We start from the raw sequence: 25057 nt of genomic DNA, 5'->3' as shown, positions 1-25057 counted from the left end.
CACTCCCGGGAGGGCTCGAAACTCCAGTTTTGTGGTTAACAGCCGAACGTGCTAGCCAATTGCGCCACGGAGACAGTCGTGCTCTACTCTCACCACCATCAGAACATTTCTTCAAAGCTATCAGCCCAATGAAAAAAAAGCGCCGCACCACCACCGGGTGGGCTCGAACCTCCAACCTTTCGCTTAACAGCCAATTGCGCTAGCCAATTGCGCCACGGAGACAGTCGTGCTCCACTCTCACCACCGTCAGAACATTTCTTCAGAGCTATCCGCCCAAAAAAAAAGCGCCGCACCACCATCGGGTGGGCTCGAACCTCCAACCTTTCGGTTAACAGCCCATCGCGCTAGTCAATTGCGCCACGGAGACAGTCATGCTCTAGACTCACCACCGTCAGAACATTTCTTCTGAGCTATCAGCTCAAAGAAAAAAAAGCGCCGCACCACCACCGGGTGGGCTCGTACCTCCAACCTTTCGGTTAACAGCCAATCGCGCTAGCTAATTGCGCCACGGAGACAGTCGTGCTCCACTCTCACCACCATCACAACATATCTTCAAAGCTATAAGCCCAAAGAAAAAAAAGCACCGCACCACCACCGCGTGGGCTCGAACCTCCAACCTTTCGGTTACCAGCCGATCGCGCTAGCCAATTGCGCCACGAAGACAGTCCTGCCCCACTCCTACCACCATCAGAACATATCTTCAAAGCTATCAGCCCAATGAAAAAAAAGCAACACACCACTCCCGGGAAGGCTCGAACCTCCAACTTTTCAGTTAACAGCCGATCGCGCTAGCCAATTGCGCCACGGAGACAGTCGTGCTCCACTCTCACCACCGTCAGAACATTTCTTCGGAGCTATCAGCCCAAAGGAAAAAAGAGCGCCGCACCACCTCCGGGTGGGCTCGAGCCTCCAACCTTTCGGTTAATAGCCCATCGCGCTAGCCAATTACGCCACGGAGACAGTCGTGCTCTATTCTCACCACCATCAGAACATATCTTCAAAGCTATCAGCCCAAAGAAACAAAAGCAACACACCACTCCCGGGAGGGCTTGAACCTCCAACCTTACAGTTAACAGCCGATCGCGCGAGCCAATTGCGCCACGGAGACAGTCGTGCTCCACTCTAATCACCATCAAAACATATCTTCAAACCTATAAGTGCAAAGAAAAAAGACACACACCACTCCCGGGAGGGCTCGAAACTCCAATTTTTCGGTTAACAGCCGAACGTGCTAGCCAATTGCGCCACGGAGACAGTCGTGCTCTACTCTCACCACCGTCAGAACATTTCTTAAGAGCTATCAGCCTAAAGAAAAAAAAGCAACACAACACTCCCGGGAGGGCTCGAACCTCCAACCTTACAGTTAACAGCCGATCGCGCTAGTCAATGGCGCCACGGAGACAGTCGTGCTCCACTCTCACCACACTCAGAACATATCGTCAAAGCTATCAGTGCAAAGAACAAAGCAACACACCACTCCCGGGAGGGCTCGAAACTCCAGTTTTGTGGTTAACAGCCGAACGTGCTAGCCAATTGCGCCACGGAGACAGTCGTGCTCTACTCTCACCACCGTCAGAACATTTCTTCAAAGCTATCAGCCCAATGAAAAAAAGCGCCGCACCACCACCGGGTGGGCTCGAACCTCCAACCTTTCGCTTAACAGCCAATTGCGCTAGCCCATTGCGCCACGGAGACAGTCGTGCTCCACTCTCACCACCGTCAGAACATTTCTTCAGAGCTATCTGCCCAAAGAAAAAAAAGCGCCGCACCACCATCGGGTGGGCTCGAACCTCCAACCTTTCGGTTAACAGCCCATCGCGCTAGTCAATTTCGCCACGGAGACAGTCATGCTCCAGACTCACCACCGTCAGAACATTTCTTCTGAGCTATCAGCTCAAAGAAAAAAAAGCGCCGCACCACCACCGGGTGGGCTCGTACCTCCAACCTTTCGGTTAACAGCCAATCGCGCTAGCTAATTGCGCCACGGAGACAGTCGTGCTCCACTCTCACCACCATCACAACATATCTTCAAAGCTATAAGCCCAAAGAAAAAAAAGCACCGCACCACCACCGCGTGGGCTCGAACCTCCAACCTTTCGGTTACCAGCCGATCGCGCTAGCCAATTGCGCCACGGAGACAGTCCTGCCCCACTCTCACCACCATCAGAACATATCTTCGAAGCTATCAGCCCAATGAAAAAAAAGCAACACACCACTCCCGGGAAGGCTCGAACCTCCAACTTTTCAGTTAACAGCCGATCGCGCTAGCGAATTGCGCCACGGAGACAGTCGTGCTCCACTCTCACCACCGTCAGAACATTTCTTCGGAGCTATCAGCCTAAAGGAAAAAAGAGCGCCGCACCACCTCCGGGTGGGCTCGAGCCTCCAACCTTTCGGTTAATAGCCCATCGCGCTAGCCAATTACGCCACGGAGACAGTCGTGCTCTATTCTCACCACCATCAGAACATATCTTCAAAGCTATGAGCGCAAAGAAAAAGCAACACACCACTCCCGGGAGAACTTGAACCCCCAACCTTTTGGTTAGCAGCCGATCGCGCTGGCCAATTGCGCCACGGAGACAGTCATGCTCCACTCTCCCCACCATCAGAACATTTCTTCAAAGCTATCAGCCCAAAGAAAAAAAAGCGCCGCACCACCATCGGGTGGGCTCGAACCTCCAACTTTTCGGATAACAGCCAATCGCGCTAGCCAATTGCGCCACGGAGACAGTCCTGCTTCACTCTCACCACCGTCAGAACATTTCTTCAGAGCTATCTCCCAAAAAAAAGCGCCGCACCACCACCGGGTAGGCTCGAACCTCCAACCTTTCGGTTACCAGCCGATCGCGCAAGCCAATTGCGCCACACAGACAATCCTGCTCCACTCTCACCACCATCAGAACATATCTTCAAAGCTATCAGCTCAAAGAAAAAAAAGCGCCGCACCACCACCGGGTGGGCTCGTACCTCCAACCTTTCGGTTAACAGCCCTACGCGCTAGCCAATGCGCCACGGAGACAGTCGTGCTCCACTCTCACCACCATCACAACATATCTTCAAAGCTATAAGCCCGAAGAAAAAAAAGCGCCGCACCACCTCCGGGTGGGCTCGAGCCTCCAACCTTTCGGTTAATAGCCCATCGCGCTAGCCAATTACGCCACGGAGACAGTCGTGCTCCATTCTCACCACCATCAGAACATATCTTCAAAGCTATTAGCGCAAAGAAAAAAGCAACACACCACTCCCGGGAGGGCTTGAACCCCCAACCTTTTGGTTAGCAGCCGATCGCGCTGGCCAATTGCGCCACGGAGACAGTCATGCTCCGCTCTCCCCACCATCAGAACATTTCTTCAAAGCTATCAGCCCAAAGAAAAAAAAGCACCGCACCACCACCGCGTGGGCTCGAACCTCCAACCTTTCGGTTACCAGCCGATCGCGCTAGCCAATTGCGCCACGGAGACAGTCCTGCCCCACTCTCACCACCATCAGAACATATATTCAAAGCTATCAGCCCAATGAAAAAAAAGCAACACACCACTCCCGGTAAGGCTCGAACCTCCAACTTTTCAGTTAACAGCCGATCGCGCTAGCCAATTGCGCCCGGAAAAGTCGTGCTCCACTCTCACCTCCGTCAGAACATTTCTTCGGAGCTATCAGCCCAAAGGAAAAAAAGCGCCCCACCACCTCCGGGTGGGCTCGAGCCTCCAACCTTTCGGTTAATAGCCCATCGCGCTAGCCAAGTACGCCACGGAGACAGTCGTGCTCCATTCAAACCACCATCAGAACATATCTTCAAAGCTATCAGCCCAAAGAAAAAAAAGCAACACACCACTCCCGGGAGGGCTCGAACCTCCAACCTTTCAGTTAACAGCCGATCGCGCTAGCCAATTGCGCCACGGAGACAGTCGTGCTCCACTTTCACCACCGTCAGAACATTTCTTCAGAGCTATCAGCCCAAAGGAAAAAAAGCGCCGCACCACCGACGGGTGGGCTCGAGCGTCCAACCTTTCGGTTACCAGCCGATCGCGCTACCCAATTGCGCCACGGAGAAAGTCCTGCTCCACTCTCACCACCATCAGAACATATCTTGAAAGCTATCAGCCCAAAGAAACAAAAGCAACACACCACTCCAGGGAGGGCTTGAACCTCCAACCTTACAGTTAACAGCCGATCGCGCGAGCCAATTGCGCCACGGAGACAGTCGTGCTCCACTCTAACCACCATCAGAACATATCTTCAAACCTATAAGTGCAAAGAAAAAAGACACACACCACTCCCGGGAGGGCTCGAAACTCCAATTTTTCGGTTAACAGCCGAACGTGCTAGCCAATTGCGCCACGGAGACAGTCGTGCTCTACTCTCACCACCGTCAAAACATTTCTTAAAAGCTATCAGCCTAAAGAAAAAAAAGCAACACAACACTCCCGGGAGGGCTCGAACCTCCAACCTTAAAGGTAACAGCCGATCGCGCTAGCCAATTGCGCCACGGAGACAGTCGTGCTCCACTCTCACCACCATCAGAACATATCTTCGAAGCTATCAGTGCAAAGAACAAAGCAACACACCACTCCTGGGAGGGCTCGAAACTCCAATTTTGTGGTTAACAGCCGAACGTGCTAGCCAATTGCGCCACGGAGACAGTCGTGCTCTACTCTCACCACCGTCAGAACATTTCTTAAGAGCTATCAGCCTAAAGAAAAAAAAGCAACACAACACTCCCGAGAGGGCTCGAACCTCCAACCTTACAGTTAACAGCCGATCGCGCTAGCCAATGGCGCCACGGAGACAGTCGTGCTCCACTCTCACCACACTCAGAACATATCTTCAAAGCTATCAGTGCAAAGAACAAAGCAAAACACCACTCCCGGGAGGGCTCGAAACTCCAGTTTTGTGGTTAACAGCCGAACGTGCTAGCCAATTGCGCCACGGAGACAGTCGTGCTCTACTCTCACCACCGTCAGAACATTTCTTCAAAGCTATCAGCCCAATGAAAAAAAAGCGCCGCACCACCACCGGGTGGGCTCGAACCTCCAACCTTTCGCTTAACAGCCAATTGCGCTAGCCAATTGCGCCACGGAGACAGTCGTGCTCCACTCTCACCACCGTCAGAACATTTCTTCAGAGCTATCCGCCCAAAAAAAAAAGCGCCGCACCACCATCGGGTGGGCTCGAACCTCCAACCTTTCGGTTAACAGCCCATCGCGCTAGTCAATTGCGCCACGGAGACTTTTTTTTTTTTTTTTTTTTTTATTTATTGCCTGGCATGGACATTGTACAGGGCAATCATTGCACACACATATATTACAATACAAAGAAAAAGAAAAAAAACACAAGCATTGCCATCAGTCCCATTTGTACTGATGTTGTCCTCTTAAAAATACTTAAGGTTTGCCAGGGGTTCAAACCTTGACAACCATTCTGGCTCGATATCCTCTATTTTGCTACACTCAATGAATGCAGACATGCTTTGCCTGAAATAAATTACTGCTGGTTTTGCGTCCGGGTCGAAATGGTATCCGGCCATTCGTGCACGCCATATACAGTGGAGACCGGTCAACATCACTACATCGAATGGGACCCCATCATCATTTGTTACTGCGAGGTACCTTATTCCGTGTGGGTCTAGTGGAAAATCCTTCTTTATTGTCCTCTGTAATATGTCCCAAAAATGTACCCCTTCCCAACAATGCAAAAAAACATGGTCTATTGTTTCTGGTTTCTTACATATCAAGCAGTGTGACCCCCATAGTGTAAAAAAACCCCGTTCCTCTGTGAAAGTCTTTACTGATAGTGTTCCTGTGTGTAACTTGAAGAAAAAAGTTTTCACCCCTGTAGGTACCTGCATGTTTCTCACCCGCTTCAGTACGTTTTGTCCCGGTCTTCCACTGTATATGGCCCTGTACAATGGTACTGGCAAAACCATAGCACATACATCTCTGTACAATTCTTTTCTTCTAACACTTACTAGATAATCTATCGAAAAGCGTACAGATAAAAAACGTACACTGTCTACCACTTCCTTGAGATACCCACGCAACGTCACGGGCCGGCTATCCGTAGTAACAACAAAATCTGGTAAGGCACTGCCTAACCTGAGCTGGCATACCGTACGTAAAAACGGATCCCTGACGTCACGGAAAAACAAAAATCTATTTACTACCTGTCTCACAAATAGGTGCGCCAAACCAAGACCTCCGTCCTTCACGCGCCTGAACAAGTTGGTCCGTCTGCACCTTTCCCATTTCGAGCCCCATATAAAAACTGCGAACACTCTGTGCAGCCTTTGCACGTTGATCCTTGAACAATGTAACATCTGCATCACATACCACAGTTTAGCGATAAAAAACATGTTGCACACAGTAGCCCTAGCGAAAACAGACAGGTTCATGCCTTTCCACCTGTCTGCTTTTTCCTTCGTCTCTTTTGTTTGACGCGACCAATACTCCTCGCTGCCGTTATAACATTCCAGGGGAACACCGAGGTACCTTGTCGGTGTTTCCGTCCAGTGCACATTCGCAAAAAGGTCCGGCTTTGAAGGCCACCTTCCGTGCCAAAGCCCAAGAGATTTCGCCCAGTTTACGCGGCTTCCTGTGACGCTACAAAAATGTTTCACAACACTTATCGTTTCCTCTACACTTTCTTTGTTCGTACAACACACCGCAATGTCGTCTGCATATGCGAGCAGCTTAACTTCCACTGCCGCCAAGCTGAAGCCACGAATTTTTTCATTTTCATTTATCGCTAAGCACATCGCTTCGATGTAAATACAAAACAAAAGTGGACTGAGGGGGCAGCCTTGACGCACAGAACGCATTACGTGAATGGGGGCCCCCAAAGACTTGTTAACAATTAAACGTGTTGTGCAGTTCTGGTACGCCAAGGCCACTCCCTCCTTGATGATGGAACCGACATTAATATGATCTAAGATGACAAACAAAATATCATGCGCAACACAATCAAAAGCTTTCTCCAGGTCTATCTGGAGCACAGCAACGCCAAGTGAATCTTCGTCACAACACTCTAGCACACACCGCATCTTGTGAATGTTTGAGCTAATGGTTCTGCCTTTGATTCCACAAGTTTGGTGCTCTCCAACAATTTCTTTAATGACACCTTGAAGTCGCGCTGCCAGAACCTTCATAAAAATCTTGTAGTCGACATTGGTCAGCGATATGGGCCTATACGATGTCACCAGTTTAAGTTTTTCCCCTTCGTCCGTTTTAGGAAATAATATCGTATGCGCTTTGCTGAAGGAGGGCGGCAGAGTTTTCCGTTCGTACGCCTCATTGAACAGCTCAGCTAACCCCGGGGACAGTTCTATTCTAAACGTCTTATACCATGCTGCGGTTAGGCCATCGGGTCCCGGTGACTTTCCGGGGTTCAGATGACCAATCGCGCGTTCCACTTCACCTTCCGTTATTCTGCCTTCTAAAAGCTTTTTTGTGTCGTCACTAAGCCGCGGCAAGCGCTTGAGAAACTCTTCTTTAAAACCATGTACATTCGCTTTTCGAATTGCAAAAAGTGACTGATAATACGCACCAAAGGCCCGTTCGATGCTTTCATTGTCGCTCGCTAGAGTCCCGTTGCAATAGACCTTATCGATGTGGTTTCGGCGTCCTTGCGCTTTTTCGAGACCAAGCGCCCTTTTTGTGGGCGTCTCACCCGCGGCAAGATCATTTGCGCGCGCGCGAACCCAGGCGCCTCGATAACGCTCTCTGTCATGCAGTTCTAATTTTTCCTTGACACTGCGCACCTCGTCTTTGCAAGTCCCAGGCTCCCGACTTTCTAGGGCTATCAGCTGCTGCAGTGTTTTCTTAAGACTTCTTTCTTTTATTTGCGCTTCGAATTTTAGCGTGCTCGATCTGTCAAGCGCTTTCATTTTCACCTTCTGCTTTAAACACTCCCATTTCTCTGCTACTGTTTCCGTTTTTTCCATAAGCACTTCATTAATGGTCTCGTGCACTGCTTCTAAAAATGGTTCATCTTTTAGTAACAATGCGTTCAGTTTCCATAAATCCCAGTTGAAAACCTTACGCTGTTTCTTCATGCCTATGCGACACACAACCAAACAGTGATCTGAAAACGACACTGGCTCAACCGAAAAATCGTGACACATAGGCAATACATCTAGGGATAGGTATATGCGGTCTAAACGTGCATGGCTATTGCCATGAAATCGCGTGTAGATCACTTCGCGATTTGCTGCCACACATTCATACACGTCTTCCAAGTCATTTTCGGTTATTAATTTGCCTAGCACGTCACTGCTTTTGTCACGAACGCCAGTGCTATTGACTCTATCGCGAGCCCTTAAAACACAGTTAAAATCACCTAACAAAACCACCCTCTTATCACACTTTGTCCACTGAAACAGGTTAGAAAAAAACTGAGCACGCTCTTCTACACTATTCGGTGCGTATACGCATATAACTCTGAATTCAGTGGCACCATAAACAAAGTCACAATAAACAATTCTGCCCGACTGGCATGAAAAAACACTTTGCACAAGAAGGCCTTGCAATTTTTTTACAAAAAGAACACAACCCGCGGACGTTCCTATCGAGTGGCTTACGACCGCGTAATATCGGTCAGTGAAACGGCGCACCATGCTCCCGGTCTCCTCCTCTCCGTCTACCTTAGTTTCCTGGACGGCTAGGACGTCTATGTCTTGGTCTGTGAGCAACCGATAGAGCTGACTTTGCCTACGCCTAGCCGCCAACCCTCTGACGTTAAGCGTAGCTATACTGAATGGCGGAGTTAATTCCATAGTGACTTGTTCGCTAAAGGAGTAGGCCCGGAGCATGGCGCTTACCCTTCACGACCAGCCCTCGGCTAGCCGCCTCCAGGACCATCCTGCTTCCCAGCGCTGTTTTCTTTTGCCTTGTCCTCCAGTCTCCGGTCGGTAGGGACTTTCGGCTTAGGTTTGAGACTACGCCGCCTCCCTTGCGGCGCCTTCGCAGGCGGCTCCTGGCTGCTGGTGGACGACGCCCCGTCCTGCTCTACCGAGTCGTCGAGTGGACGCTTTAGCGTGGCGCTGGTCACGCACATCTCGTCGTCGCTGTCCACCGCCGTCTCTCCCTGACCCTCCGTTGTATCAGCTGTCCCCACTGGAACCACGTCCGTCTCGACCCGCTCAGGCTCGGCCGCTGACGGGGCGCTGGCCGGTGTAGTCGAAAGCTGGCGAGTCTCCGGAAACTTGGGTGTGTCTGCCTGCGCCGCCCCTCCAGTAGTCACAGGGACCACTGGGCTTCCGACCCCTTTGGCGGCGTCCTCTGCCTCGGCCGCGTCCATGACGTGATCAGCCATCGCCTCGTTCTTCGCTGGCCCCATTGCACTGGCGTACGTTCGAACGCAATCCGCCTCGACGTGTCCGAAGCGTTTGCACCGCGAGCAACGGGGAACCTTGCACTCTCGGCGGACGTGCCCTTTGCCTTGGCAGCGCAAGCATTGCATCGGCCGACCAGGCACAACCAGCAAGGCCAGCTCTCCATCGATCCTGATCTGGTGCGGAAGGTCTTCGACCCTGACGCCGCTTTTCAGCTTCAGGAGAGCTGTTCTCGTGGTCGAACACTTGTCGGCCATGCCCGGGACACGCCACCGCTCACGGCTCACCTCCACGACCTTGCCGAAAGCCGACAGCGCCGTCCGTACTTCTTCGTCGCTCACCCCGTGAAGCAGCCAGTGAATTCGTAGCCGCACCTGCTGGTCCTGTGGGTCGACGACGACGCAGCGCCGCCCCTTCACCTGCAGCTCCTTCAAGGCGAGCAGGCGTTTTGTGGGAGCGGCATCATTGAATGTCACCGCCCACAAGTGGTTAACCTGGTATGCACCGAGGCTTACCACATCCGGCAGCAGGCCCGTTGGCGTCAATGCGTCCCTGAAATCTTCGACCTTGTATGGCCTCGCTCGTACATCACCGTGTAAAAACACGGTGTTGATAACAAGTCGTCCTTTTGGCATTTGCGGCAAAATAAACTGGTATTCGCTATCTCCGTTCCTGTTTCCGCGGCTAAGATTGGCCGCTGTCGCCGCTCCGCTGGAGCTCATGATCCTGCGATCCGTTCAGCACGACTGCCGGAAGCAGAATGATTGCGCCACGGAGACAGTCATGCTCTAGACTCACCACCGTCAGAACATTTCTTCTGAGCTATCAGCTCAAAGAAAAAAAAGCGCCGCACCACCACCGGGTGGGCTCGTACCTCCAACCTTTCGGTTAACAGCCAATCGCGCTAGCTAATTGCGCCACGGAGACAGTCGTGCTCCACTCTCACCACCATCACAACATATCTTCAAAGCTATAAGCCCAAAGAAAAAAAAGCACCGCACCACCACCGCGTGGGCTCGAACCTCCAACCTTCCGGTTACCAGCCGATCGCGCTAGCCAATTGCGCCACGGAGACAGTCCTGCCCCACTCTCACCACCATCAGAACATATCTTCAAAGCTATCAGCCCAATGAAAAAAAAGCAACACACCACTCCCGGGAAGGCTCGAACCTCCAACTTTTCAGTTAACAGCCGATCGCGCTAGCCAATTGCGCCACGGAGACAGTCGTGCTCCACTCTCACCACCGTCAGAACATTTCTTCGGAGCTATCAGCCCAAAGGAAAAAAGAGCGCCGCACCACCTCCGGGTGGGCTCGAGCCTCCAACCTTTCGGTTAATAGCCCATCGCGCTAGCCAATTACGCCACGGAGACAGTCGTGCTCTATTCTCACCACCATCAAAACATATCTTCAAAGCTATGAGCGCAAAGAAAAAGCAACACACCACTCCCGGGAGAACTTGAACCCCCAACCTTTTGGTTAGCAGCCGATTGCGCTGGCCAATTGCGCCACGGAGACAGTGATGCTCCGCTCTCCCCACCATCAGAAAATTTCTTCAAAGCTATCAGCCCAAAGAAAAAAAAGCGCCGCACCACCATCGGGTGGGATCGAACCTCCAACTTTTCGGTTAACAGCCGATCGCGCTAGCCAATTGCGCCAAGGAGACAGTCGTGCTCCACTCTCACCACCGTCAGAACATTTCTTCAGAGCTATCAGCCCAAAGGAAAAAAAGCGCCGCACCACCGACGGGTGGGCTCGAGCGTCCAACCTTTCGGTTACCAGCCGATCGCGCTACCCAATTGCGCCACGGAGACAGTCCTGCTTCACTCTCACCACCATCAGAACATATCTTCAAAGCCATCAGCCAAAAGAAAAAAAGACGCCGCACCACCACCGCGTGGGCTCGAACATCCAACCTTTCGGTTAACAGCCGATCGCGCCAGCCAATTGCGCAACGGAGACAGTCGTGCTCCATCTCACCCCCGTCAGAACATTTCTTCAAAGCTATCAGCCCAAAGAAAAAAAAGCAACACACCACTCCCGGGAGGGCTCGAACCTCCAACCTTTCAGTTAACTGCCGATCGCGCTAGCCAATTGCGCCAAGGAGACAGTCGTGCTCCACTCTCACCACCGTCAGAACATTTCTTCAGAGCTATCAGCCCAAAGGAAAAAAAGCGCCGCACCACCGACGGGTGGGCTCGAGCGTCCAACCTTTCGGTTACCAGCCGATCGCGCTACCCAATTGCGCCACGGAGACAGTCCTGCTCCACTCTCACCACCATCAGAACATATCTTCAAAGCTATCAGCCCAAAGAAACAAAAGCAACACACCACTCCCGGGAGGGCTCGAACCTCCAACCTTACAGTTAACAGCCGATCGCGCGAGCCAATTGCGCCACGGAGACAGTCGTGCTCCACTCTAACCACCATCAGAACATATCTTCAAACCTATAAGTGCAAAGGAAAAAGACACACACCACTCCCAGGAGGGCTCGAAACTCCAATTTTTCGGTTAACAGCCGAACGTGCTAGCCAATTGCGCCACGGAGACAGTCGTGCTCTACTCTCACCACCGTCAGAACATTTCTTAAGTGCTGCCAGCCTAAAGAAAAAAAGCAACACAACACTCCCGGGAGGGCTCGAACCTCCATCCTTACAGTTAACAGCCGATCGCGCTAGCCAATTGCGCCACGGAGACAGTCGTGCTCCACTCTCACCACCATCAGAACATATCTTCAAAGCTATCAGTGCAAAGAACAAAGCAACACACCACTCCTGGGAGGGCTCAAAACTCCAATTTTGTGGTTAACAGCCGAACGTGCTAGCCAATTGCGCCACGGAGACAGTCGTGCTCTACTCTCACCACCGTCAGAACATTTCTTCAAAGCTATCAGCCCAAAGAAAAAAAAGCGCCGCACCATCACCGGGTGGGCTCGAACCTCCAACCTTTCGGTTAACAACCGATCGCGCTAGCCAATTGCGCCACGGAGACAGTCGTGCTCCACTCTCACCACCGTCAGAACATTTCTTCAGAGCTATCTGCCCAAAGAAAAAAAAGCGCCGCACCACCATCGGGTGGGCTCGAACCTCCAACCTTTCGGTTCACAGCCAATTGCGCTAGCCAATTGCGCCACGGAGACAGTCGTGCTCCACTCTCACTGCCGTCAGAGCATTTCTTCAGAGCTATCAGCCCAAAGAAAAAAAAGCGCCGCACCACCACCGGGTGGGCTCGAACCTCCAACCTTTCGGTTAACAGCCGATCGCGCTAGCCAATTGCGCCATGGAGACAGTCCTGCTCCACTCTTACCACCATCAGAACATTTCTTCAGAGCTATCTCCCAAAAAAAAGCGCCGCACCACCACCGGGTGGGCTCGAACCTCCAACCTTTCGGTTACCAGCCGATCGCGCAAGCCAATTGTGCCACACAGACAATCCTGCTCCACTCTCACCACCATCAGAACATATCTTCAAAGCTATCAGCCCAAAGAAAAAAAAGCAACACACCACTCCCGGGGGGGGGGCTCGAACCTCCAACCTTTCAGTTAACAGCCGATCGCGCTAGCCAATTGCGCCACGGAGACAGTCGTGCTCCACTCTCACCACCGTCAGAACATTTCTTCAGAGCTATCAGCCCAAAGGAAAAAAGCGCCGCACCACCGACGGTTGGGCTCGAGCGTCCAACCTTTCAGCCCATCGCGCTAGCCAATTACGCCACGGAGACAGTCGTGCTCCACTTTCACCACCATCACAACATATCTTCAAAGCCATCAGCCCAACCAAAAAAAAGCACCGGACCACCACCGCGTGGGCTCGAACCTCCAACCTTTCGGTTACCAGCCGATCGCGCTACCCAATTGCGCCACGGAGACAGTCCTGTTCCACTCTCACCACCACCAGACCATATCTTCAAAGCTATCAGCCCAAAGAAAAAAAAGCAACACACCACTCCCGGGAGGGCTCGAACCTGCAACCTTACAGTTAACAGCCGATCGCGCGAGCCAATTGCGCCACGGAGACAGTCGTGCTCTACTCTCACCACCATCAGAACATATCTTCAAAGCTATCAGTGCAAAGAAAGAAGCAACACACCACTCCTGGGAGGGCTCGAAACTCCAACCTTTCGGTTAACAGCCGTTCGCGCCAGCCAATTGCGCCATGGAGACAGTCCTGCTCCACTCTCACCACCATCAGAACATATCTTCAAAGCTATCAGCCCAAAGAAAAAAAAGCAACAAACCACTCCTGGGAGGGCTCGAACCTCCAACCTTTCAGTTAACAGCCCCTCGCGCTAGCCATTTGCGCCACGGAGACAGTCGTGCTCCACTCTCACCACCATCAGAACATATCTTCAAAGCTATCAGCCCAAAGAAAAAAAAGCACCGCACCACCACCGCGTGGGCTCGAACCTCCAACCTTTCGGTTACAAGCCGATCGCGCTAGCCAATTGCGCCACGGAGACAGGCCTGCTCCCCTCTCACCACCATCAGAACATATCTTCAAAGCTATCAGCCCAAAGAAAAAAAAGCGCCGCACCACCACCGGGTGGGCTCGAACTTCCAACCTTTCGGTTAATAGCCCATTGCGCTAGCTAATTACGCCATGGAGACAGTCGTGTTCTACTCTCACCACCATCGGAACATATCTTCAAAGCTATAAGCGCAAAGAAAAAAAAGGAACACACCACTCCCGGGAGGGCTCAAACCCCCAACCTTTCAGTTAACTGCCGATGGCGCTAGCCAATTGCGCCACGGAGGCAGTCGTGCTCAACTACCACCACCATCAGAACATATCTTCAAAGCTATCAGCGCAAAGAAAAAAGCAACACACCACTCCCGGGAGAGCTCGAACCTTCAACTTTTCGGTTAACAGCCGATCGCGCTAGCCAACTGCGCCACGGAGACAGTCCTGCTCCACTCTCACCGCCGCCAGAACATTTCTTCAGAGCTATCAGCCCAAAAAAAAAGCGCCGCACCACCACCGGGTGGGCTCGAACCTCCAACCTTTCGGTTAACAGCCCATCGCGCTAGCCAATTGCGCCACGGAGACAGTCATGCTCCGCTCTCACCACCGTCAGAACATTTCTTCAGATCTATCAGCCCAAAGAAAAAAAAGCGCCGCACCACCACCGGGTGGGTTCGAACATCCAACCTTTCGGTTACCAGCCGATCGCGTAAGCCAATTGCGCCACAGAGACAATCCAGCTTCGCTCTCACCACCATCAGAACATATCTTCAAAGCTATCAGCCCAAAGAAAAAAAAGCAACACACCACTCCCGGGAGGGCTCGAACCTCCAACCTTTCAGTTAACAGCCGATCGCGCTAGCCAATTGCGCCACGGAGACAGACGTGCTCCACTCTCACCACCGTCAGAACATTTCTTCAGAGCTATCAGCCCGAAGGAAAAAAAGCGCCCCATCACCGACTGTTGGGCTCGAGCGTCCAACCTTTCAGTTAATAGCCCATCGCGCTAGCCAATTTGTCCACGGAGACAGTCGTGCTCCACTCTCACCACCGTCAGAACATTTCTTCAGAGCTATCAGCCCAAAGGAAAAAAGCGCCGCACCACCACCGGGTGGGCTCGAACCTCCAACCTTTTGGTTAACGCCGATCGCGCTAGCCAATTGCGCCACGCAGAGAGTCGTGCTCCTTTCTCACCACCAACAGAACATATCTTCAAAGCTATCGGCGCAAAGAAAAAAGCAACACACCACTCCCGGGAGGGCTTGAACCTCGAACCTTTCGGTTAACAGCCGATTGCGCTAGCCAATTCCGCCGCGAAGACAGTCGTGCTCCACTCTCACCACTATCAGAACAAAAGCTATAAGCGCAAAGAAAAAAGCAACACACCACTCCCGAGAGGGCTCGAACATCCAACTTTTCTGTTAACAGCCGATCGCGCTAGCCAATTGCGCCACGGAGACAGTCCTGCTCCACTCTCACCACCATCAGAACATATCTTCAAAGCTATCAGCCGAAAGAAAAAAAAGCGCCGCACCACCACCGGGTGGGCTCGAACCTCCAACCTTTCGGTTAACAGCCGATCGCGCTAGCCAATTGCACCACGGAGACAGTCCCGCCCCACTCTCACAACCACCATAACATATGTTCAAAGCTATCAGCGCAAAAAACACGCAACACACCACTCCCGGGTGGGCTCGAACCTCTAACCTTTCGGTGCTAGCCACTTCCGCCACGGAGACAGTCCTGCTCCACTCTCACCACCGTCAGAACATTGCTTCAGAGCTATCAGCCCAAAGAAAAAAAAGCGCCGCACCACCATCGGGTGGGCTCGAACCTCCAACCTTTCGGTTAATAGCCCATCGCGCTAGACAATTACGCCACGCAGACAGTCGTGCTCTACTCTCACCACCATCAGAACATATCTTCAAAGCTATAAGCGCAAAGAAAAAAAAGCGCCGCACCACCATCGGGTGGGCTCGAACCTCCAACCTTTCGGTTAACAGCCCGTCGCGCTAGCCAATTGCGCCACGGAGACAGTCCTGCTCCACTCTCACCGCCGTCAGAACATTTCTTCAGAGCTATCAGCCCAAAGGAAAAAAGCGCCGCACCACCACCGGGTGGGCTCGAACCTCAGACCTTTTGGTTAACGCCGATCGCGCTAGCCAATTGCGCCACGGAGAGAGGCGTGCTCCTTTCTCACCACCAACAGATTATATCTTCAAAGCTATCAGTGCAAAGAAAAAAGCAACACACCACTCCCGGGAGGGCTTGAACCTCGAACCTTTCGGTTAACAGCCGATTGCGCTAGCCAATTGCGCCGCGGTGACAGTCGTGCTCTACTCTCACCACTATCTAAACAAAAGCTATAAGCGCAAAGAGAAAAGCAACACACCACTCCCGAGAGGGCTCGAACCTCCAACTTTTCTGTTAACAGCCGATCGCGCTAGCCAATTGCGCCACGGAGACAGTCCTGCTCCACTCTCACCACCATCAGAACATATCTTCAAAGCTATCAGCCGAAAGAAAAAAAGCGCCGCACCACCACCGGGTGGGCTCGAACCTCCAACCTTTCGGTTAACAGCCGATCGCGCTAGCCAATTGCGCCACGGAGACAGTCCCGTCCCACTCTCACAACCACCAGAACATTTCTTCAGAGCTATCAGCCCAAAGAAAAAAAAGCGCCGCACCACCACCGGGTGGGCTCGAACCTCCAAACTTTCGGTTAACAGCCGATCGCGCTAGCCAATTGCGCCATGGAGACAGTCCTGCTCCACTCTCACCACCATCAGATCATATCTTCAAAGCTATCAGCCCAAAGAAAAAAAAGCAACACATCACTCCTGGGAGGGCTCGAACCTCCAAACTTTCGGTTAACAGCCGATCGCGCTAGCCAATTGCGCCATGGAGACAGTCCTTCTCCACTCTCACCACCATCAGATCATATCTTCAAAGCTATCAGCCCAAAGAAAAAAAAGCAACACATCACTCCTGGGAGGGCTCGAACCTCCAAACTTGCAGTTAACAGCCCTACGCACTAGCCAATTGCGCCACAGAGACAGTCGTGCTCCACTCTCACCACCGTCAGAACATTTCTTCAGAGCTATCAGCCCAAAGGAAAAAAAGCGCCGCACCAGCGATGGTTGGGCTCGAGCGTCCAACCTTTCAGTTAATAGCCCATCGCGCTAGCCAATTACGCCACGGAGACAGTCGTGCTCCACTTTCACCACCATCACAACATATCTTCAAAGCCATCAGCCCAACGAAAAGAAAGCACCGGACCACCACCGCGTGGGCTCGAACCTCCAACCTTTCGGTTACCAGCCGATCGCGCTACCCAATTGCGCCACGGAGACAGTCCTGCTCCACTCTCACCACCACGAGAACATATCTTCAAAGCTATCAGCCCAAAGAAAAAAAAGCAACACACCACTCCCGGGAGGGCTCGAACCTGCAACCTTACAGTTAACAGCCGATCGCGCGAGCCAATTGCGCCACGGAGACAGTCGTGCTCCACTCTCACCACCATCAGAACATATCTTCAAAGCTATCAGTGCAAAGAAAGAAGCAACACACCACTCCTGGGAGGGCTCGAAACTCCAACATTTCGGTTAACAGCCGTTCGCGCCAGCCAATTGCGCCATGGAGACAGTCCTGCTCCACTCTCACCACCATCAGAACATATCTTCAAAGCTATCAGCCCAAAGAAAAAAAAGCAACAAACCACTCCAGGGAGGGCTCGAACCTCCAACCTTTCAGTTAACAGCCCCTCGCGCTAGCCATTTGCGCCACGGAGACAGTCGTGCTCCACTCTCACCACCATCACAACATATCTTCAAAGCTATCAGCCCAAAGAAAAAAGAGCACCGCACCACCACCGCGTGGGCTCGAACCTCCAACCTTTCGGTTACCAGCTGATCGCGCTAGCCAATTGCGCCACGGAGACAGGCCTGCTCCCCTCTCACCACCATCAGAACATATCTTCAAAGCTATCAGCCCAAAGAAAAAAAAGCGCCGCACCACCACCGGGTGGGCTCGAACTTCCAACCTTTCGGTTAATAGCCCATTGCGCTAGCCAATTACGCCATGGAGACAGTCGTGCTCTACTCTCACCACCATCAGACCATATCTTCAAAGCTATAAGCGCAAAGAAAAAAAAGGAACACACCACTCCCTAGAGGGCTCGAACCTCCAACTTTTCTGTTAACAGCCGATCGCGCTAGCCAATTGCGCCACGGAGACAGTCCTGCTCCACTCTCACCACCATCAGAACACATCTTCGAAGCTATCAGCCGAAAAAAAAGCGCCGCACCACCACCGGGTGGGCTCGAACCTCCAACCTTTCGGTTAACAGGCCATCGCGCTAGCCAATTGCGCCACGGAGACAGTCATGCTGCGCTCTCACCACCGTCAGAACATTTCTTCAGATCTATCAGCCCAAAGAAAAAAAAGCGCCGCACCACTACCGGGTGGGCTCGAACTTCCAACCTTTCGGTTACCAGCCGATCGCGTAAGCCAATTGCGCCACAGAGACAATCCAGCTTCGCTCTCACCACCATCAGAACATATCTTCAAAGCTATCAGCCCAAAGAAAAAAAACCAACACACCACTCCCGGGAGGGCTCGAACCTCCAACCTTTCAGTTAACAGCCGATCGCGCTAGCCAATTGCGCCACAGAGACAGACGTGCTCCACTCTCACCACCATCAGAACATTTCTTCAGAGCTATCAGCCTAAAGGAAAAAAAGCGCCCCACCACCGACGGTTGGGCTCGAGCGTCCAACCTTTCAGTTAATAGCCCATCGCGCTAGCCAATTACGCCACGGAGACAGTCGTGCTCTACTCTCACTTCCGTCAGAACATTTCTTCAAAGCTATCAGCCCAAAGAAAAATATGCGCCGCACCACCACCGGGTGGGCTCAAACCTCCAACCTTTCGGTTAACAACCGATTGCGCTAGCCAATTGCGCCACGGAGACAGTCGTGCTCCACTCTCACCACCATCAGAACATATCTTCAGAGCTATCAGCCCAAAGAAAAAAAAAGCGCCACACCACCATCGGGTGGGCTCGAACCTCCAACCTTTCGGTTAACAGCCAATTGCGCTAGCCAATTTGTCCACGGAGACAGTCGTGCTCCACTCTCACCACCGTCAGAACATTTCTTCAGAGCTATCAGCCCAAAGAAAAACAAGCAACACACCACTCACGGGAAGGCTCGAACCTCCAACCTTTCAGTTAACAGCCGATCGCGCTAGCAAATTGCGCCACGGAGACAGTCCTGCTCCACTCTCACCACCATCAGAACATATCTTCAAAGCTATCAGCCCAAAGAAAAAAAAAGCAACACACCACTCACGGGAAGGCTCGAACCTCCAACCTTTCAGTTAACAGCCGAACGCGCTAGCCAATTGCGCCAAGGAGACAGTCATGCTCCGCTCTCACCACCGTCAGAACATTTCTTCAGAGCTATCAGCCCAAAGAAAAAAAAGCGCCGCACCACCAACGGGTGGGCTCGAACTTCCAACCTTTCGGTTAATAGCCCATTGCGCTAGCCAATTACGCAACGGAGACAGTGGTGCTCTACTCTCACCACCATCAGAACATATCTTCAAATCTATAAGCGCAAAGAAAAAAAGAACACACCACTCCCGGGAGGGCTCGAACCGCCAACCTTTCAGTTAACAGCCGATGGCGCTAGCCAATTGCGCCACGGAGGCAGTCGTGCTCCACTACCACCACCATCAGAACATATCTTCAAAGCTATCAGCGCAAAGAAAAAAGCAACACACCACTCCCGGGAGAGCTCGAACCTCCAACCTTTCGGTTAACAGCCGATCGCGCTAGCCAACTGCGCCACGGAGACAGTCCTGCTCCACTCTCACCGCCGTCAGAACATTTCTTCAGAGCTATCAGCCCAAAGGAAAAAAGCGCCGCACCACCACCGGGTGGGCTCGAACCTCCAACCTTTTGGTTAATGCCGATCGCGCTAGACAATTGCTCCACGGAGAGAGTCGTGCTCTACTCTCACCACCAACAGAACATATCTTCAAAGCTATCAGCGCAAAGAAAAAAGCAACACACCACTCCCGGGAGGGCATGAACCTCGAACCTTTCGGTTAACAGCCGATTGCGCTAGCCAATTGCGCCGCGGAGACAGTCGTGCTCCACTCTCACCACTATCAGAACAAAAGCTATAAGCGCAAAGAAAAAAGCAACACACCACTCCCGAGAGGGCTCGAACATCCAACTTTTCTGTTAACAGCCGATCGCGCTAGCCAATTGCGCCACGGAGACAGTCCTGCTCCACTCTCACCACCATCAGAACATATCTTCAAAGCTATCAGCGCAAAAAACACGCAACACACCACTTCCGGGTGGGCTCGAACCTCCAACCTTTCGGTTAACAGCCGATCGCGCTAGCCACTTCCGCCACGGAGACAGTCGTGCTCCACTCTCACCACCGTCAGGACATTTCTTCAGAGCTATCAGCCCAAAGAAAAAAAAGTGCCGCACCACCATCGGGTTGGCTGGAACCTCCAACATTTCGGTTAACAGCCAATCGCGCTAGCCAATTGCGCCACGGAGACAGTCGTGCTCCACTCTCACCACCGTCAGAACATTTCTTCAGAGCTATCAGCCCAAAGAAAAAAAAGCGCCGCACCACCACCGGGTGGGCTCGAACTTCCAACCTTTCGGTTAATAGCCCATCGCGCTAGACAATTACGCCACGGAGACAGTCGTGCTCTACTCTCACCACCATCAGAACATATCTTCAAAGCTATAAGTGCAAAGAAAAAAAAGGAACACACCACTCCCGGGAGGGCTCGAACCTCCAACCTTTCAGTTAACAGCCGATCGCGCTAGACAATTGCGCCACGGAGGCAGTCGTGCTCCACTACCACCACCATCAGAACATATCTTCAAAGCTATCAGCGCAAAGAAAAAAGCAACACACCACTCCCGCGAGAGCTCGAACCTCCAACCTTTCGGTTAACAGCCGATCGCGCTAGCCAACTGCGCCACGGAGACAGTCCTGCTCCACTCTCGCCGCCGTCAGAACATTTCTTCAGAGCTATCAGCCCAAAGGAAAAAAGCGCCGCACCACCACCGGGTGGGCTCGAACCTCCAACTTTTCTGTTAACAGCCGATCGCGCTAGCCAATTGCGCCACGGAGACAGTCGTGCTCCACTCTCACCACCATCAGAAAATTTCTTCAGAGCTATCAGCCCAAAGAAAAAAAAGCGCCGCACCACCACCGGGTGGGCTCGAACCTCCAACCTTTCGGTTAACAGCCGATCGCGCTAGCCAATTGCGCCACGGAGACAGTCCCGCCCCACTCTCACAACCACCAGAACATATGTTCAAAGCTATCAGCGCAAAAAACAAGCAACACACCACTCCCGGGTTGGCTCGAACCTCCAACCTTTCGGTTAACAGCCGATCGCGCTAGCCACTTCCGCCACGGAGACAGTTCTGCTCCACTCTCACCACCGTCAGAACATTTCTTCAGAGCTATCAGCCCAAAGAAAAAAAAGCGCCGCACCACCATCGGGTGGGCTCGAACCTCCAACCTTTCGGTTAACAGCCAATCGCGCTAGCCAATTGCGCCACGGAGACAGTCGTGCTCCACTCTCACCACCATCAGAACATTTCTTCAGAGCTATCAGCCCAAAGAAAAAAAAGCGCCGCACCACCACCAGGTGGGCTCGAACCTCCAAACTTTCGGTTAACAGCCGATCGCGCTAGCCAATTGCGCCATGGAGACAGTCCTGCTCCACTCTCACCACCATCAGATTATATCTTCAAAGCTATCAGCCCAAAGAAAAAAAAGCAACACATCACTCCCTGGAGGGCTCGAACCTCCAACCTTGCAGTTAACAGCCCTACGCGCTAGCCAATTGCGCCACGGAGACAGACGTGCTCCACTCTCACCACCATCACAACATATCTTCAAAGCTATCAGCCCAAAGAAAAAAAAGCACCGCTCCACCACCGCGTGGGCTCGAACCTCCAACCTTTCGGTTACCAGCCGATCGCGCTAGCCAATTGCGCCACGGAAACAGTCATGCTCCACTCTCACCGCCGTCAGAACATTTCTTCACAGCTATCAGCCCAAAGAAAAAAAAGCGCCGCACCACCATTGGGTGGGCTCGAACCTCCAACTTTTCGGTTAATAGCCCATCGTGCTAGCCAATTGCGCCACGGAGACAGTCATGCTCCACACTCACCACCGTCAGAACATTTCTTCAGAGCTATCAGCCCAAAGAAAAAAAAACGCCGCACCACTACCGGGTGGGCTCGAACCTCCAACCTTTCGGTTAATAGCCCATAGCGCTAGCCAATTACGCCACGGAGACAGTCGTGCTCCACTCTCACCATAATCAGAACAAAAACTATAAGCGCAAAGAAAAAAGCAACACACCACTCCCTAGAGGGCTCGAACCTCCAACTTTTCTGTTAACAGCCGATTGCGCTAGCCAATTGCGCCACGGAGACAGTCCTGCTCCACTCTCACCACCATCAGAACACATCTTCGAAGCTATCAGCCGAAAAAAAAGCGCCGCACCACCACCGGGTGGGCTCGAACCTCCAACCTTTCGGTTAACAGCCGATCACGCTAGCCAATTGCGCCACGGAGACAGTCCCGCTCCACTCTCACCACCACCAGAACATATGTTCAAAGCTATCAGCCCAGAGAAAAAAAAGCAACACACCACTCCCGGGAGGGCTCGAACCTCCAACCTTTCAGTTAACAGCCGATCGCGCTAGCCAATTGCGCCACGAAGACAGTCTTTCTCCACTCTCACCACCGTCAGAACATTTCTTCAGAGCTATCAGCCCAAAGGAAAAAAAGCGGCGCACCACACCGGGTGGGCTCGAGCCTCAGACCTTTCGGTTAATAGCCCGTCGCGCTAGCCAATTACGCCACGGAGACAGTCGTGCTCCACCCTCACCACCATCAGAACATAACTTCAAAGCTATCAGCGCAAAGAAATAAGCAACACACCACTCCCGGGAGGGCTCGAACCTCCAACCTTTCGGTTAACAGCCGATCGCGCTAGCCAATTGCGCCATGGAGACAGTCCTGCTCTACTCTCACCACCATCAGAACATATCTTCAAAGCTATGAGCGCAAAGAACAAAGCAGCACACCACTCCCGGGAGATGTCGAAACTCCAACCTTTCGGTAAACAGCCGATTGCGCTAGCCAATTGCGCCACGGAGACAGTCCTGCTCCACTCTCACCACCGTCAGAACATATTTTCAAAGGTATCAGCCCAAAGAAAAAAAGCACCGCACCACCACAGGGTGGGCTCGAACCTCCAACCTTTCGGCTACCAGCCGATCGCGCTAGCCGATTGCGCCACGGAGACAGTCTTGCTCCACTCTCACCACCATCAGAACATATCTTCAAAGCTATCAGCCCAAAGAAAAAAAAGCAACACAGCACTCCCGGGAGGGCTCGAACCTCCAACCTTTCAGTTAACAGCCGATCACGCTAGCCAATTGCGCCACGGAGACAGTCATGCTCCACTCTCACCACCGTCAGAACATTTCTTCAGAGCTATCAGCCCAAAGAAAAAAAAGTGCCGCACCACCATCGGGTTGGCTCGAACCTCCAACATTTTGGTTAACAGCCAATCGCGCTAGCCAATTGCGCCACGAAGACAGTCGTGCTCCACTCTCACCACCGTCAGAACATTTCTTCAGAGCTATCAGCCCAAAGGAAAAAAGCGCCGCACCACCACCGGGTGGGCTCGAACCTCCAACTTTTCTGTTAACAGCCGATCGCGCGAACCAAATGCGCCACGGAGACATTCCTGCTCCACTCTCACCACCATCAGAACATATCTTCAAAGCTACCAGCGCAAAGAAAAAAGCAACACACCACTCCCGCGAGAGCTCGAACCTCCAACCTTTCGGTTAACAGCCGATCGCGCTAGCCAACTGCGCCACGGAGACAGTCCTGCTCCACTCTCACCGCCGTCAGAACATTTCTTCAGAGCTATCAGCCCAAAGGAAAAAAGCGCCGCACCACCACCGGGTGGGCTCGAACCTCCAACTTTTCTGTTAACAGCCGATCGCGCGAACCAAATGCGCAACGGAGACAGTCCTGCTCCACTCTCACCACCATCAGAACATATCTTCAAAGCTATCAGCCGAAAGAAAAAAAGCGCCGCAGCACCACCGGGTGGGCTCGAACCTCCAACCTTTCGGTTAACAGCCGATCGCGCTAGCCAATTGCGTCACGGAGACAGTCCCGCCCCACTCTCACAACCACCAGAACATATGTTCAAAGCTATCAGCGCAAAAAACAAGCAACACACCACTCCCGGGTTGGCTCGAACCTCCAACCTTTCGGTTAACAGCCGATCGCGCTAGCCACTTCCGCCACGGAGACAGTTCTGCTCCACTCTCACCACCGTCAGAACATTTCTTCAGAGCTATCAGCCCAAAGAAAAAAAAGCGCCGCACCACCATCGGGTGGGCTCGAACCTCCAACCTTTCGGTTAACAGCCAATCGCGCTAGCCAATTGCGCCACGGAGACAGTCGTGCTCCACTCTCACCACCATCACAACATTTCTTCAGAGCTATCAGCCCAAAGAAAAAAAAGCGCCGCACCACCATTGGGTGGGCTCGAACCTCCAACTTTTCGGTTAACAGCCCATCGTGCTAGCCAATTGCGCCACGGAGACAGTCATGCTCCACACTCACCACCGTCAGAACATTTCTTCAGAGCTATCAGCCCAAAGAAAAAAAAACGCCGCACCACTACCGGGTGGGCTCGAACCTCCAAACTTTCGGTTAACAGCCGATCGCGCTAGCCAATTGCGCCATGGAGACAGTCCTGCTCCACTCTCACCACCATCAGATTATATCTTCAAAGCTATCAGCCCAAAGAAAAAAAAGCAACACATCACTCCCTGGAGGGCTCGAACCTCCAACCTTGCAGTTAACAGCCCTACGCGCTAGCCAATTGCGCCACGGAGACAGACGTGCTCCACTCTCACCACCATCACAACATATCTTCAAAGCTATCAGCCCAAAGAAAAAAAAGCACCGCTCCACCACCGCGTGGGCTCGAACCTCCAACCTTTCGGTTACCAGCCGATCGCGCTAGCCAATTGCGCCACGGAGACAGTCATGCTCCACTCTCACCGCCGTCAGAACATTTCTTCACAGCTATCAGCCCAAAGAAAAAAAAGCGCCGCACCACCATTGGGTGGGCTCGAACCTCCAACTTTTCGGTTAACAGCCCATCGTGCTAGCC

The sequence above is a fragment of the Rhipicephalus microplus genome, unplaced genomic scaffold (assembly GCF_043290135.1).
Source record: "Rhipicephalus microplus isolate Deutch F79 unplaced genomic scaffold, USDA_Rmic scaffold_88, whole genome shotgun sequence".
Classification (NCBI taxonomy): domain Eukaryota; kingdom Metazoa; phylum Arthropoda; class Arachnida; order Ixodida; family Ixodidae; genus Rhipicephalus; species Rhipicephalus microplus.
This window is presented reverse-complemented; position numbering follows the sequence as displayed.